General features: G+C 39.6%; 1 long non-coding RNA gene across 2 annotated transcripts in view; it reads left to right on the top strand.

Annotated features, from left to right (window-relative positions):
* LOC128748242 (uncharacterized) overlaps positions 1–16,219 on the top strand; it is a 44,728-nt gene extending 28,509 nt beyond the window's left edge. Inside the window, exons 6-8 of one of the 2 annotated variants that reach the window (XR_008412777.1) lie at positions 870–922; positions 10,587–10,657; positions 10,730–16,219. This is a non-coding gene — a long non-coding RNA (uncharacterized LOC128748242). Of the gene's footprint in view, positions 1–869; positions 923–10,586 lie in introns of both variants that reach the window. The other variant, XR_008412775.1, reaches the window with a different exon arrangement.
* Positions 16,220–17,995: the final 1,776 nt, after the last annotated feature.

The raw sequence follows: 17,995 nt of genomic DNA on the forward strand, positions 1-17,995 counted from the left end.
TATTTTAACCCTCTCTCTCAACTAAGTTTAAGCATAAACATCCCTTGATTTAAAGATTGTTTCTGACTTGAAGCAGCCATCGCTGACACAGTGACCTCCATTGCAAGTACATTCAATTACTCTCATGTATGTTCATGTTTTTTCATGTTTTTAACTCCATTAGAGTTGTAGAATTTTGCATCTAGTGATAAGCACATTGAGCAACTCTCCTTCCTTAATAAATGAATGTCACATCTGTGGCCTTTTGGGGTTGAATCGAAGTAAAAGTAGCCCATTGAAATGCCTTGTGTATCATTCTGGACACTTCTCCCTGTAATTTAGTCGTATATATTTAGGGTTTTTGGAGACATTGGGGCTTGGACTTGAAGTTCAAACAAAGTCCTGTGGGTTCGAACAATCCTTTTCTCTAAAGTTTGTAATAACAGACAAGCAGTGTTTTTAGAGTTGTGACCTTCCTGAATCCCAGCACATTTTCAGCCCACATGTGTCTGGAACAACGTAGCAGCCGGAATTAGCAGCAACCTGGACCAGTGTGGCTGGCGACGGGATGCCCCCCGCCGGACAGCTGCCCCTCGCCTGACTGCCGTCGCACCGGTTGACTAAGCAGGATACCCCCCTAAAGCAATTATACACCTCCTTTGATTACTGCTGTATGACTTGTCTGGTCCTCTGTGATGTGTCATGAATTCCTTTTGCGTCTCGGCCATGATCACAAAACAGCATCTTGCTGGACGGTTTCTGATCAAAGTGTGTTGGACGGAACGGAGAGTGAATTGAGATGACAAGTGGTTTCTTGTTTTGTAGTCCACACAATGACCTCCAAATCTCACCTTTGATTCACTGTTATTTTGTTTTTCCCTGTCATTCAGGAGACGTTTGTGATCATCACTTTCACTACTGGAGCAGATGGTTGCTTTCAAGGGTGAGTTTTCCTCTGTTTGTCAACTTTATTCTCATATTCTGAGAAATATTTTCAAGTGTAGAGTCACGAGGCAGCAAATACTGACTGCTCAACTACATCTTTTTCTGCAAAGGGACAAACATGCGTTCATTTTACTTTGAAAAAAATGGCTTCTTATTTCATGACAAAGTGGTGAATCCTGAAAAAGAACCTGGGGTAGCACTTTCTGTCCCAGGACTTCAGAAATAAAAGGTCCTGAGCAAGTGATTGTGCAAGAAATGCGTTACACAACAACAAGAATCTGAGATTACACCAAAACCACAATACGGGCTCTAAACTTTTTTTGTCATTAAAACAAAGCGAAATGACTGGAGTGTTGCAGCAGACAAACTCTTGGGAGTGTATATAAGCTAGGGATTAAAAGGCACATAGAAAATAAACAATAATAATAATAAAAAGGATAAATGACATTTTATTACATTTATAATTCATTCATTCTTTATATTTCACATTTTAGCTATAAAAATAGACATTAAAAAATATTTATAATCACTATTATTATTGCAAGTGGGTGTTGACCATCCTAATAAACATCTTTTTATTTATTTATGGAAAGCTTTCATTTTCCTCCCTATGTATTCCTCATGTTTTAAATTCCAAATGTCGCTGTTCAATTTCATATATTGGAGAAATTGTTACCTTATCATCGTCTTATTAGGAATGTGTTTAATGTTTCAGTGGAGTAAACATTTGAAGGTCTAAAAAAAGTGATGCTACAAACAGGAACTAATGATTAAATACTATAAAGAAGAACATTTACTGTAGTCACACCTTATCTTGGATGAATTGCTCTCACGCCCGGGTGACTTTGCTCAGACCCTGGCTCTGGCACGCAGCTCCACACTCCCATGCGCCGGTGTAAATGGCGAGGAATGGCTTGTGTTTTTCCACTGGATGACTATGGGCATGGACATGTCCGGGCTCTTCTACAAATAGGCTTCTGTCAGTCACAAGACACGGTCTCTGGTTCATCTCTGATGAGACCCTCGATGACGCAGGCCTTACTGTTATCTTCCAGAAGTTTGACACGATGCCTGAATCATGATGCATGAAGGAGATGTTGAAGTTCCATTTTGGATGTTTCAGAGGGCTATTTGTCTCCTTACCTCAACGCCTGCGCGCCTCATTCGTGTCTTCATGCGTGCACGAGTGCTGACTGAGATGGATGCCGTTGACAGACAAGTCTTGTGGCGCCTGGTGTAGTGCAAATGTTGTACTTTTTAAAGGTCTATGTTGTGCCAAGATGTGCGACACCAACCCTAGCGAGTTGAAACTGCCCTTTACACACCTGCAGGTGGGAGTGCCATCGATTACTCAAACAGGAACGCACACTCAGTGCCGGGTATGGTGTTGCATCAGCTTGCCAGATTGTCTTTTGGTGAATTTGGTTCTGAACTCAGGGTGTGTTTGTTTGCTCTGGGTGAAAGTTAAGCATGTTGTCGGCCACAATGTTGTTGTCCTTGAACGTTCCAGTTTTGCATTAATCCCGTCATTCGCGTGTCTTCAGCTTACAGGAACAGACTCACGTGGCGTTTTAGAATGAATGAGAACAAGTTGTTTTTGTACATAGGAAGATGTGTGGGAAGAAGAGCGGCGCATTCTTCAAGCCTTCAATTCAGGATGCAAACTGAAGTTGAAGTGCCAGTGTTGCTTTGAGAAGAGGTTTTTGAGTTCACTTTACATCAAGCCAGAAACTTGAAATTCATTTTAAGTTGATGGACACCTTCTGTTTATGCTGTGTGTTTTTGTTTATTCGCTTGTATTTTATGTATTTAAAAATAAATCACCTTTATATTTCATTGTATTTGAATAATTATGGACATAGCAGACAAATATTTTATTAGTTTAGTGTTGAACTTCTTGTTTTTTATTATACTACTACTACAAATAATAATAATAATAATAACAATAATAATAATAATAATAATAATACATTTTTAAGTAAATGTTTGTAATTTTTACTCATGCATTTATTCTTGTCAGAAGGCCATATTCTTCAACATGTATGGCATTTATATATTTTCCCACAGCATTATCAATTAATTTCAACATTCTATAATTTTTTTTAACTGAATTCACTCATTTCTTTACAAGAAGTCACTCGTGCAAAAATAAATATGGGAGCCATACGTGATAATAATGATATAATAAAGATATAACCAATGACACGAAAGTTATGCCATAAATATAAAATTGATTATGAAGCTCCAGATTTTTAGAATATCTCAATATAAATCCGTCCGCTATACATACCATGTGCAGTAAACATTTATATAAAGGTTATATGGAACTTAATGATGCTTTTGTCGGCTCTATCATGACATGCGAGTCTGTTCTATGGTTCATTGATCGAAAAGCTCAAGTCTCTTCTCATTGGCTGTTTGCAAGTTTCGCATTGACTCACTACTTCATGCCTTCTCAGAGGGAAGTTTCACTTTTTACTTTGTAACCGTCGGCTTCCTTCCTCAATGGGCCCTCCACCTTCACCTCTTTCATTCTCACTCACATTTCACCTTATGAATGGGTGACTGACTGTGAGATTTAAAATGCTAAATGACTCAGCGTACAACATGCACACAGGCGGCCCACAACTTCATCATACTCGCATGCAATTCTAGTTTATTTTAGAATAAAACCGTCAATGAACTATAAGGATCCCATCCAAAGAAATGTTAAGTTAATAGCAAACTGCAAAGTCAAGTTTTTACAGTTCTTTTTGAAATATCATTAGTGCATATTTGACTTGTTTGTCGTGGCATGAATAATGAACAGAAATTAAAAATAAAATTTTACTGAGGGATTTTATTTTTGTTGTTGTTATTATCATCATTATTATTTTATTATTATTGTTTTATTACTATTAGTTCATTATTATCATTATTGTTGTTGTTGTTCTTATTGTTATTATTATCATTACTGTTATTGTTGTTGTTATTATTATTGTTATTGTTATTATTATTATCTGACATCCAGAAATAATTTTGTCAGTAGACAGTCTTTGCCTTCTCTTATCCAGAGCTACCTATGTGAATTTAGTTGGCTTTACTTTACTTTGCAGATCGCAATTCATCTATGAGATTTTTTTCATATATATCACAACCAGCGATATTTTACAAAACAGCAGCATTCATTTTTGTCCTTTAATTGTCATCTTGCCTAAATTAAATAACACAAAACTAAATCCAAATAAAACATAGAATAAGAAGTGTCTCTTCATTTCTGTCTCTGTCCTGGTCATGTATACTTCCACTTGCATAGCTTAGTCTTCCAGACAAACATGGTACTGGCAGGATCAGCCAGGCACTGCCACACCCTGAAACCCTGCCTTCGTTCCCTACCAATTCATAACCAAAAGTTGTTATCCTGGATCGCAAATTTTCACTTTCTCATGGAGTTTCCGGGGTGGAGGAAGTACACGCATGTACTATGCTTTTGCAACCATGAATTTTATTTGGAAGTTTTGAGATTTCAGGCTACCATTCTTTTGTTGTTCAGAGTTTACATCCTATACTGTCGTTGGCAGAACCTGTATTCCCATCAAATATTTGCGAAGCGTGACCTTCCAAATGAAAGCCTCCCTACTGTCTGTGATCTCAGGAGGTGATAAGCAGATTGAGCTGTTACAGATTTTTTTTTTTTTTTTTTTTTTTACCTCCTGTGACTAATGTACAGATGTCTCCTTCGGGACCTTCCAAGCGTGCCCAGACATCATTTCAGTCTGGACCAGCTAATGCAAACTCAAACCCGGAGCTTTGATCACCAAGAGGAACAATTACATGTCCAGTGACTCAGGAAAGTGTTTAGTCTGCAGTTTTTTATCGTCAATCCTAAAGAATCGTGTGAATGGAACAAAGACAGTGGGTGAAGTTACTCAGTTGTTTAAAAAAGACAAGACGGATAAAACATCAGTAAAGGCAGTTTACTTTAAGAACCTAGACGAACAGAACACAAGTAGGTTTGGGATCACCCAGAACTGTCATCTGTTCTTATCTATTGTAATAAATAGTAATAACAATTAACACAAATAATGCAGATGAATCACATATTAAGTTTGTTTTATAGGGAACAATTTACATTTACATTTTTAGATGCACCACAATGTGATGTCACAAACAAAGGAGCATAAATAAACTTGGACTGAGATAACAGATAACTAGAAACTAGAAGCTGGGAGGGTTTGCATTTCCCAATACTTGGGTGCTGATTCTATTTATATATATGTATCTTGTGTTACTTTGTCCAACACCATTTATATCACAAGTAATTTTTTTAAATTGGAAAATAAGATCATGAAAATTGACATCATGGTTTCATTCATGGTTCATTGCCTTGTATTTTAACTTGAATGTCAGTGTAGACTACTGATGTGGTTTTTAGCTACGTTAGATCATAGACCCTGGCTGAGTTCTGCACTATGTGTTGAAAACGGCGCAGAATTTCTTTGTTTGGTGTCATACAGCTGTCTTCTAAAAAAAAAAAAAAACTTCATATTTCTGTTTCCTGACATATTAGTTATCATCATACTTCTTCTTTTAAGCCCTTGCTAATTGTAATAACCTTTTTAAGTCAACGTCTTTTTATGTTGACAACCTGAAGCAGCTCGGCCGGTAGTTTTCAGTGAACCTACATAGAACCACTGTAGTTATATTCAAATGAATATCTGTAGCATTCTGTTGTATCTTGTGATTCTTTGTCCAACACTTTTTATATCACGAGTGAATTTTTTTTATTTAAAAATAATATAATAAAAATTCCCATCATGGTTTCTGTCAAACATTTGGTCAAAGTGGTGACCGTGGTTGTATTTGTATTTTTATAAAGAGTATTTTTCACTTAATAATATAATATATATGTACAAAGCAGCTTATGTGCAAGGTGCGAACAGGTTCTGTCAGTAATATTTGGGGGGCTAAATTGTTTGAGTGATTGTGAGTCTGCGGTATCACAGACCAATGTGCAGATGCAGCGGGAGAGAGACCGGCGCCTGATGTGGTCCACTGGAAATTGCGCATGTTTTATCAACTGACGTTTACTGGTAAGCGCATGCGTCCATGGTTATATCGCGCACAGGCGCACAGTTTTTTTTTACTTAGTGAAATATTTTTTTTACTTCTGGAGTCTATATTAAGAAATTGTATGTTCTATATGATATTCTAGTTTTTGTTTTTTTTTTAATCCAACAACATAAACGGTAGACATAAACCTTGTTCAGGAGCAGATGAGCTCACTCCTGCTCCTTTTAAATCAATATGAAACAAATTTTAGGAGAAATGTTTCCCATACACAGTATTGTATCGGAAGCAATGCAAAGCGCATGTCAATGTACTGGAGGAGTTTGAAATGATTAGTGATTCAATAATACTGGATTAAAACATTATAATAGCAGATAGAAACGTGCAATCTCCAGATTACAATGACAAATATATTATATAAAATATATTTATTTTGGGATTAAAATATATACAAATATATGTTTTAATCCTAAAAAAAATCAATTGACATAATTGCACGTTTACTGGTGTGCGCATGCATCAACAGTAAACCGGTTAGTTCGTAACTTCCTGCTCCAGCACCGTCATTTCCGGCGGGCCACATCGGGCAAACGGACCAGATCTTACTTACGCATGCACGTAAAAACGTATAATTTCCAGATTTCACTGTTAAATATAGACTATTTTAACAGCTATTAAAAAAACCCCCACAACTTTACGCGATATAACCAGTAAACACAATTCGTAGACCTTGGCCATGCGTGTTTCTAACATCCGGTTCCAGTCCCGGAACTTCTGGCAAACCGCATCAGGCAGGCGGACCACATGAGGCAGTGACAACCGTTATTTCAGTATCTACATCCTCTAGAGCTATACTTAGCAGTGGTTAGCGGAGAGCGCTAACATGTTAGCACAGGGCCTCGTAACCGGCATAAAACTCTGACATAAGAGGCTCATGCTAGCATTAGCTACCTGAATCGAGCAACTAGTCCTTGTTAGACACGTGACAACAGTTGGTGTGTTGGTGTTTGGAAATAACTTGCTTAAGTTTAACAACAACAAAAAATCCCAATATATTAGAGAATTTTTTTTTCCCCGGCCCAAACAAAAAGACAAAAATATTGTCTGCACTTCATATAGTAAAGAGTTTGCTCATCACCCGTTGAAGGCAATGAGTGCAGATTCAACTTCAGTTGCATCATTCTGGTGTCAAATATATAAATGTGATTAACCACGATTCATTCATTTTAAAGCTCTATTTTATATTGTTTTTATCGAGTCCCACATCTTCAATAAACACCTGATTTTCTGAACGATTCCAACAAACAGGAGAAGCTGATGAAATAACTCAGAATTAGCGACTGCACATTAAATATTAACTGTCTTCCCTGTGGTTTTGTTAGCTCGCTGGCCAATCATTACTTATTTGTACCCAGGAATTTGAGGCTTTTGTGAGTGGAATCCACAGTTAATGGTGTGAATGAGCGCAGGAACAAGTAGCTACACCAGACATTCCTGTTGCTAGCTAATGTGTGTTGCAGTTTCCAGTTTGTCACATGTTCGACTATAAAGGATTATCATGTATTTCAAATGCCAAAGGTTTTACGTCAGTAATTCCATCAGCAAAATGGATGGATGTGACTCAGCAAATTGCGACAATTTCTTCATCTAAATCATTGTTTTTGGCATTTCCCATCAGGCGTTGCCACAGCAAGTCAGCTTCCTCCTCCTGATCTCATGTCCTCATTCATCCCATCCATGAACCTCATTGTCCTTCCTCTTCTTTTTCACGTGAGATGTCCCTGTCAGGCCTTTCTGATCTTGTCCTTTCCAGCTACTCCAACAAAATCGGCATCAAGTTCCTCAACAGTTTTGCCGTGTATGAATCAGTTGTTGCCTCTTTGCAATGGTGAATTAACAAAAAAAAGGTGTTTTTTTTTTTTTTAAACTGGGGGCATCAGTTACCTGACGGCAGCTCTTTTGTTTGCGAGACTGAAAGGGAGAATTATTTTACAAAAGACATGTTTTAATCTCATTTAAAACAACGTCCCTAAAGAATCCGTCTTCTTGATTAAGTCTGCCATTCTCCTTATCTTGTACATTGTGTCTGACAATCCTTCAGACACATCCGTCAATAGGGTGGGGGACCGCCGTCACAGGCAGCCATTGAGATTCGCGAAGACTTGAAAACGGGCCTGGGAGGGGGGGAGTTTGCACGTCTCCATGAGAATGCACCCGTTTCCATGTGAGCCCATCTTCTAGGCAGGAGCCCATTACCAGCACAATGGACCTGCAGATGGCTGTTCCTGACGCACAAGACCGGCAGCATCAGGGGATCCCAGCAGGCCGTCCCGCTCGGAGGGAGGCCCAGTCAGTGGCCCTGACCCCAAGCAAAGAGAGAGCAAAGACTGGTGTTGAAGCCACTTCTTGATAGATATAAAATGGAAGAGAACACTGTTTCTTTTGAGCGCATTCCCCCGGTGTATTGTTTTATAATAATCACAGCAAAATGTTCCTGCATCTAGTTGAATTCAATAGATAACATTTTGAGAAAAAAAAATATTACCTTGTATTTTAACTTGAATTTCAGTGTATACTATTGATGTGTTTTTTAGCTGCGTCAGCTCATAAACCTTTGTGCACTATGTGTTGAAAACAGTGTGGAATTTCTTTGCTTGGGGTCGCACAACTCTCTTCTTAAAAAAAAAAAATCATCATGTTTCCGTTTCCTGGCACATTAGTTATCATCAGACTCATTTTAGCAGCCTTGTTTTAAGCCTTTGCTAATGGTAATTTCCTTTTTAAGTGAACGTCTTTCTAGGTTGACAACATGAAGCAGCTCGGCCGGTAGTTTTCACTAAACCTCTATAGAACCACTGCAGTTATATTCAAATGAATATCTGCAGCTCATACACAACGCAGTTTTACGCAAACCAAAATGGTGATGACATCAGCATTATTTCCCAGAATAAAATAATCCTCTGAATTACTTTCAAGTTTTGTCTTTTGAAACAAAATCTTGGTCAAAAGTTTCTTATCACTTTTAGTATCCTGCTGGTAAGAAATCATTTTTTCATTCCTTCTATATCTATGTTAATGTTTGTTGGTTTCTGTTTTGTTTTGACCATCATTTTTTACGCTAACAAAATACCTGACTAAGAGATTATATATCTATATATAGAGAGAGATTTTGTTGCAACATTTCAAGACATTGTCCATCTTGTGACCCTTACAAGAAGAAGAACACTTCGCCGTGTTCATGCAAATTTCACTATTTATAAACTGATAGTTTCAGCAAGCGAAATACGTATCTGTAGAACTCAATGCCTTCACTCAAATGCAAACTTTGTTTTTACTCAGAATTATTTTAAGTACTTCTTAATTGTAAGGAATAAAATGGCATTTTCTATCCTCTACTGAGTTCGTATTTACATACACCTTTTTTATTTGTTTTTTTAAACTCTCGGAAATCCCCTAAAGTCGACGTATGTCTTTAACCATTCATACACAGCCACTTTAAATAACTCTCTTTGAGATATATGTCAAAGTTTCCATGTTCGCCCAATCTGCAGCCGAGCAGTATTTTTGATCCTATTAGTCAGCGGCAGCCCAGGTCACCTGAGAAGGGACCTGACACAAAGATGGTATTGATCAGTCTATTCAGGACCAGACCTTCTCAAACACCGCTGGACGCCTGATGGGATCAGAAGCAAACAGCGCCGGCCATTGGTTTTGACGTTGAAAGCGGCTCTCTTTTTTTATTTACTGTCGCTAGCTTTAATGCGAGGCCTGTGGGGACACCCCTTTTCTCAACCTCCCCCCTGCCCCTGACTTCCTTTCCAAAATTACCTGGGTTTAATCTTTGACAGAAGTATAGTGAGAGCAACAGTCAGAGAAAGAGCTGACTGAAAGCTGAAGGGTCTTTCTGCAAACACAAACTCAACTTCCTGTCACTCAAAAAGCAGGTTTTTATTTGTGGCAACTTCAATAGAGGTCACAGCAAATTCAAGGTTATTCTGGCCACAACGTACAAATTTAAGTTCCTAAATCGTGGCACTATATGTTTAAGATTTAAGTCTACAAGTCCTGCATTTAAATGGCAAGAAAAATACTTTAAAATGGAATGATAGATTTACTGAAACGCATCTAAAGTGCAATGCATTGTAAAACCTCAGTTAGACGGGGAAATAAAGTGGAGTGAAGTTTACATTTTGGAGCCTCTGGCAATAAAGCTAGAGTTTATTTGGTTCTCTCTTCAGTTGTGCTTTTAAACCTTTTAATTTTAAAAAATTAACTCTGTGATCTTGTGATATTGAGAAAGTTCAGCCTTCAACCCAAATGGCTTCCTCAGGACTGAAATGACCTCTGTTGAATGCAATATATATATATATATATATATATATATATATATATATATATATATATATATATATATATATATATATATATATATATATATATATATATATATATATATATATATATATATATATATATATATATATATATATATATATATATATATATATGTGTGTGTGTGTGTGTGTGTGTTACAAATATATGTTATTTTGATGTATAAATTAATATTACATCTCCATTACTCAGTTATTCATGAAGTTATTCTCTCCTCACAGACCCCCTACCTCAGTGTTCTTCACATCTCTCCTCATCTTTTCCACCGAGCGGAGTGGCTCAGTTAAGCAAAGTGAGTTTCACGGTTATTACGGCTTTTTTCTTGACTGTATAAGCTGCACTGACATCTGTGCTTGAAACACAGTTGTGTACAAATAGCTGAAAGATAAGGAACATTCCAGTTGCTGGCTGCTCTCACTGTCCAGTCAGAAGTTTTCAGCCACTTCAGATTCCATGGTGTGATCATCTTCTGACACAGTTGTCTTTCTTCAGTGGGCTTTTCTTGATAACAGTGTATTTATTGATTCGTCAGCCTGGTCTTCCGTCTCACGCACACTTCACATGCTGCACACTCATCAAGTATTGTGTACACACACTCATTACTCCGGAGTTAGTAATATCCTTAGTCATCATAGCGACAATCAACTTCTGTGTTTTTTTGGGGCACAGAGGTCCATTGATTTACTTTTAGAACAGCACGGATGTCAGGGGCACGGCGCGTGACCTTGTGTTGCTCATCAGCCTTGTACTGTGTAAAGTATTGTTGAGCACATCTTGTCATATGTTTTGTAGTTTCACCAGTTGTCATGAATGTGTAGCGGAGTCACACCAGACAGACCCTGACTCAGAGGCCGGTCCACCCACCACCCGGTTCCTTCTAACTCCCCACCCTGTCTGCCTCTTAGTCATACTGTGAGCCCTTAAGAAAGGTCGTAGTGTGATACTGGAGGGGTTTACACAAATGTATATATGTATTAAAATCGCCTTTTATATAAATGTATTGACCTGCAGCACCCTTTTTTTTTTAAGTTGAAGACATATTTTGCTTCGATGATAATTGATTTTAGTGATGATAAAAGTCGACTACTAAAACTCACACAGACACAAGCTACACACAACCACTGATAGAAATTATTAGAAATATTGAGTATATCATATGTGTCTTGTAAGATATTTACAATGTGTTACGGGACATTTAAATAAATATTCATTCATAAGTTACGACTCATATAAAAGGAAAAACCAAGCTGTGTAAACACCACCTGTCGACCTTTGCATTAGCTCTTAAATTATAGGTTCGTAAGCTTTATGTTTATAAAGAAGAGTGAGAATATTGAAATTGCTTTTGAACATCTGAATCTTGTTCTATTACAAACTTTTCTTTACGTCATTATAAGTACAGTCGCCTGGTAAATGAGAGCCCAAAGCGTGACCCCACACTTGAATATATTCTTCAATATATAGAATGAAAGTAAATTCTGACCTCAAACCATATAAAGTTATCAAAGTAGTCTTTATTTCTTTATTATTTACGCTGTCATACTCCTGAAAAGTACTTTTGAATAAGACCAGAGCGTGATGCTGTGTCATTTCTGGGCTTCATGCATTGTTACCTATGTGGTCGCCTGGCCTGCATGTCACACTGCTAACAGAGCCTATTCACAGCTCCGCAGCCCTCCTGTTGTGTGAGATTAGTGACATACATTATGTTTATGGCACACCATATAAACGCTTTAATGTGGTCGTCAATCATCTGAATCATGGCACTGGAATTATTTAAACGACATAAAGACGTCTTCAGGATGTGTCCTGACGCCTGAGTCAAGTCTTTGTTTTGTTTTAGAGGATATGATGTGAATAATTTATTTTCTTATTTTGTGCTGCACTGGAATAATAGTCCAGTGTTTCTTTTATTCGTAGTGTTCAGTCAGTGTTCAGTTCTTTTTGGTGACATCAAATGCAAAAGAAAGTAAATTCTTATGCTCCAGAATATGTAGTGTCAAGTAGAATTCAGGTTTTGACTGTTAATAAAGTAGTAGCTTCTGTTTTTAAGGGTGTGCAACGTAGTCAAATGTACTTAGGAAAGGTGCGTGGCTGCTCTACTCTTTTGAGTGGAACCAGCATAGATCACACACAGTGACCGTTTCTTCTGGCGTGACATCACTGTCACACTCCTCCTCCTCCCCTGTTTCCAGTCACTGCTGCTTCGTAAATGCAACCCGTCTTGAGGTGCTGTCTCACCTCATCGGGGCCCAGGATGTGTAACCTGGTGACCCAGCTGCACACACCTTTACAACCACAAACAATGAGTCTATGTGGACTCACTTCAGAGGGGGGGGAGGAGGAGGAGGGCTCGGTGACTGTCTGGGAAGTTGTAGGAATAAAGGGCTGCTGTGATTGTTGCCCCCTGATTTCCTGGCACCCTTGAGGATGCCGAGTGTCTAAGTGTGCCGCCTTTTTTTGTGTGTTTGTTGTCTGGCACAGATGGCAGTGAAGCAGGGATGTGATAAACACCCTGGACTGGGGGATCTCCATCCAGGAGTGGGCTTAATATTTAAGTGGTGAAGTCATTGGGAAAAAGCCCGCTTGAACCGTTGGAGGAACACACACACACACACACACACACACACACAAGTATCTGCACGTGACTTAGATTTTTCCCTTTATTCACCGTGATGCTCTCCTCATGCCACGATTCCATTATTTCATTATTAATCCCAATAAGTTATGAAGTGAAAACCACAGATAGGTGAGGGAGGGGGAATAGTTTTTGTTATTACAACTGAGGTCAGAGTACAGTTTCACCAAAGTGATGTTATGTTAGGTGTGAACTGTGGACCCTTCAAGGAGGGTTAGGCAAGACTGAGAGTTACCTAAGTTGTTTTGCTGATGTTGTAACCAGACCTGGTCGAGCCGCCATGCGAGCGCTTGCTGTCTGGAGTCTTCCGCTGGTCAGGGGAAGACTGTCAACTTTGACTCACTGTGTGTGGAATTTTGGGCCAGCAAACACAAGATTTATAAATTCATGTCCGTCCACTGTGTTGACAAGGGCAGGAAATGATGGTAGTTGAAGTGGCAGCAGGAAGTCAGTGGATGTGGGGGGTTTCCCGTGCTCATCTCCGTCTGATGGTTGATCAGCCCCGACAATCTTTTTGGTGAGCAGACCAACGCTGGCCACAGTTATGTTGAAGCAAAGGTCGTATGAGAAGAGAGTCAGGGAGTGTTTAGCCCTTCACAGACTCAAATATTTACTGTCAGAGCGACATCTCTCATGAAGCAGGGCAGGATGCATTTCTTGTCATTTCAAAGTGACAGCAGTCAGAGCGAATACCTACTTTGTGTTTGAGGAACTGTTGCTTTGTTTCAAAATATTTACACACCTAGTGCGGTATGTGTTTGATATGGGATGTGTTGCTGTTGAGATATTGTTTAGATGATGTTGAGAACACGTGCAGATACACTGTCATCAAAAAGCTCGACAAATTAAAATTCACCTTCACAATTGCTTATGAAAGAGTTGCTCACGGTAACTATGTGGATGCAATATCCCCCCCGTCAACTCATCCATCACTGTATTTGGACTGGAATTAAAGAGTAAGACTCACAACACACCAAAACGTTTTGGAAATTTTACATTTATTCATCAGCATCTTGCTAAAATAAAGACACATTTTCAGGGATTTACAGTGGCACAGAGGTTTATCGTACAGCCCTTGTTACACTAATATATTCACTTAAATACAAATTGTGTTGTTACATTATTCTTTTAGAATGAAGTTATGATACAGTAGTAAACTTTTATCCCTCTGTATTATCACACACACTTTGTGGCAACATTCATTTAGTGTTCTGTGTGTATTAGTGTCTCAGAATGGTCAAACAAGGACACACTAAGTGTCCATGTTTGACCATTCTACTTGATTATTCTTGTATTTGTAATATACTATTAAGTAAATATACGTATTAAAAAAACGTTAGACCTATGACATTTTAATTTGCATATTTTAGTATATAATGAGCAGCAGAAGCTAAACATTGATAATATAAAAAGTTAAAAGGTTGTAGGTTTTCTGTTTCTAAAGTGGACACACACACACACACACCTACACACACTCACTCTCACACACACACACACACACACTGAATAGTCCATCAGAATTAATACGTCTTTCTCAGGTTATTATTTTTCTTTCGAGTCCAGAGGCCAGATCTGGGACTCTGTAAGAGTTTGAAATTTGAATTTGAAATATGATGCTGTAAATGTTTGTTTGTCATATCTGGAAGCCGTTGACTGGCCAATAAAACGTCACCCACTCACTTTATGCTTAAGAATACTTGCAGGTTAATAAAAAAAGAGTGAATAATTAGACACATAAACTACACTGGGAATCATTTTTATCACCCAGCAAAAGTGACGCTTCTCGTGCTTTTCTCGCTTCACTTCTGGAAGTAATTTAATCTACTTGAGAACAACAGTTAGGCTAAGTTTGAAAGGCTCGACATCAGCAGTGTTTTATAGCTGCAAAACCTCATTTTAAAGCCCTTTATTCTTCGAACTGCTGTGTTCTGTCTATTTGGAGGTTGGCATTGAGGAGAATCAGACATTATCGTCCCGGATAATCTCAGATCTGGTTGCAATTCTATGTTTTATTAACTGAAAAGCTTTTGAGATAATAGACAAGCAATTCAAAATCCAAATATTACCGTCATTTTTGAAGAGTTCAGGACTTCACGCTGAAGGCAAAATTCACTATAAATTCTATTACTAGTATTATTAATGAAACCATTTTTAAGATAAAGCGTTTTGTATTTTTCTTCTAGTGCAAATATGGTTTTTAATTTTGCTTTTATGAACAGTATCACAAGGATAACAGCATTTTCTTATACATGGGAAATATGTTAAAGGTAACCTGACGATAGCTCTCGTCTGAATCAGTCTCTACTAACACTCTCATAACATTGAGGTTAAAATTCTTCTGAAGTTATTTACCAGCATCATAGCAGTGGTCTGCTCTTGTGAATTAGCATTGAATAATTTCCCTGACTCTACCACTGAGGTACTCACTTGTAAAGTACTGTTGAAATTCAAAGCTCCCGTCGTGTCTGAAAATGAAGAAAATAGTTCTCAACACAGTCCTCCAAAGCAGTTTCAATGGTGAAGTCTGGAGACCTGGTCCTTCTTTACGATGGCTTTTCATCTAGTAGATCTCAGCGTCTTTGTTCGTGGACTTGCCCGGGATCATGACTCACTATTGCTCATCGTGTAGGAGATGATTCGCGCTCCATTTCTGAAAAAGGCACTCTTTGCTTTTGTGTGATGATTTTCTGCATTTTCTGAACTTGTATTTTCTTGTCCATCTTGTCCATCAACCATCTAGATGAGCTTGTGTAAAGATGGACAAAGAGTGAGACGGTTTCCCTCCAAAAAACAAAATAAATGTTGGTTATTATTTAGAGGGTTTTTAATTGCTTTCCAATGGAAGCGTCTTTTATTCGGCTTGTGTGTCATTTCTTTACCTGCTCTGAGAGTTAATCATTCATAAGGCACTTCCTCATTGTTAACTCACTAAACACAACCAGTTTTTTCTTAACACCCGTGTCTTTTGTGCGTCGGAAGTCTTCAGGGAGAGAAACTTATCAGCTGTAAACTAAACCGTGTGTGACACCAGTACCCACGCAGAGCGGCGGCTTTGATGAAGTGTGTGCGACCTGAACAAAAGGTGTGCGGCGGGATCGACTGTGTCACTGAGTGAATTAAGCCAGGAGAAGTGAATTTCTTTTGTGTTTATTTGTTTGGAGTTTGAATCACTCGCTCCATCGGCGGGATGGGCCACTGATCCACTGTTCTAAGTCTCCGCAGTCTCTTTTTTTTTTTTTTTTTTGGGGTGAGGGGAGTGGGGTGGGGGGGCAGTGGGCTTGTAGTTGGTAGCTTAAATCTAAGGGTTTCCTAATATGGGCCGTCTTTGAGGAGCACCCTCCCCCTTGTGGGCCACCCCCCCAGGTCTCAGCCAGTGATGACACAGTACGACTCACTTCCTCATTAATTGGCTGAGACCAGTTCTTACAGGAACCGCGTGTGATAAATGTGAGAGTTCTGAGAAGTCATTCATTTCTCCTCACTGCAGCGGCAGAGGAGGCACTGCAGGGGAGTTGAACGAGTTCACCGATGTGTGTGTGCGTGTGAGGGAGAGGAAGCTGGCTATGTGTGTGAGTGAGAGACAGAGAAGAGAGAAGCAGAGCGGGAGAATGTGTTTGACTACAGCCGCCGCCGCTGCCGTCTGAGCTCCAGCCAACTTTGTTTTCTATTCTTTTTTTATGTCTTATTTTTATTTTTTTTTCAGGCGCTGGTACAGTTTGTACCGTTTTATTTTCATGTCCGTGGGTTTGTGTGTGTGTGTGTGTGTGTGGACGAGCAGTCATCTATCTGTCTTTCTCTCTCCTCGGAGGGAGAGCGGATCAGTACAGGAGACAGGACACATGCCTCTCTTTGTTGCTGCCCTTGGGCTGGTGAGTAACAATGATGTGACGTGATTCGTGCCCCCTCCCTCCCTTCTCTGTCTCACCCATGTCTTCTCCCCCATTTCCCTCTCATCTTTCTCCCCCTCAACACACCTCTGTGTTGGTGGAAGCAGGGCTGGGTGCGGCACTGCAGGAGCCCTTAGGGGACTCGCTGGAGGCTCAGAAGGCCGATCGGCTCCTGAGAGCGGGACCCAACTGTAAGTACAGGGGCCTCTGCCCCCGACTCACAGCGTCTATTCATTCACGTGTGCGCGCCGAAAACAAGAATGCGTTCCCCTTACAGATGCCTCTTGTACTCCTTCTCCCTCCACTTTCTGTTCCCTTCTTTTGAACCACGTCTTCCTTTTTTCCCTCACAAACTCATTGACCTCACCCGGTCTCTTTGGAATTTTCCGTTTCTTATCTTTTCTGCCGAGAAATGTCGGCGAAATGTGCCACCTGAACTTCACAGGATAGCACTTGAATGCTTCTTAGGAGGGTCCAGGAGCTTGTTTGTGGCAGAATAGTTGGGAGCGTTTCTGGGCGGGCTGGAGTGGGGGACGGAGGCCAGTGTGGGGTCCGACACCACTCTACTACTGTGTGCTGACTCATGCTCCATCGTACCAATTGGGAGTGTGTGTAAGTGTGGTCACTCCCCTATGAGTCTCGCGCGCACACACTTGCACTCCGTGCCCCGCCTGAACCAAGTACTGACTGTAGACCGGGGCGGGGGCCTTCCCCCTCCTTAACTAATGACAATCCATCAGAAAAGCCTATCCGGGATCAAAAAGATCCAGTGATTTCAAAGGCTTTCTCCTCCTTTGCCTTCTGATCCTCTCTTCGGCAGTTCATTCATTTGTTTTCCACTTTTTTAAGAGCTTGGATTTTTCAGTTGCACAAGGACAGATTAAGGAATTTTCCAGAACAATGTTCCTTTTTTTTCTGGTAACTTGAGCCTTCTGCAGTTACAGGAGAGAAGCGAGGCAATTTAACGTGGTGGAGTCAGGCTGCAGGCTGGGGTCATCGAGGGCGTTCGGAGGGAGGATGGCGGGGGCTGCTGCGTTTTTTATTACCCCTGATCTCTATCTGTCCTGCACATGGAGCTGGATCCCACCTAGCTTACAGCATCAGT

The sequence above is a fragment of the Synchiropus splendidus genome, chromosome 17, assembly GCF_027744825.2.
Source record: "Synchiropus splendidus isolate RoL2022-P1 chromosome 17, RoL_Sspl_1.0, whole genome shotgun sequence".
Classification (NCBI taxonomy): domain Eukaryota; kingdom Metazoa; phylum Chordata; class Actinopteri; order Syngnathiformes; family Callionymidae; genus Synchiropus; species Synchiropus splendidus.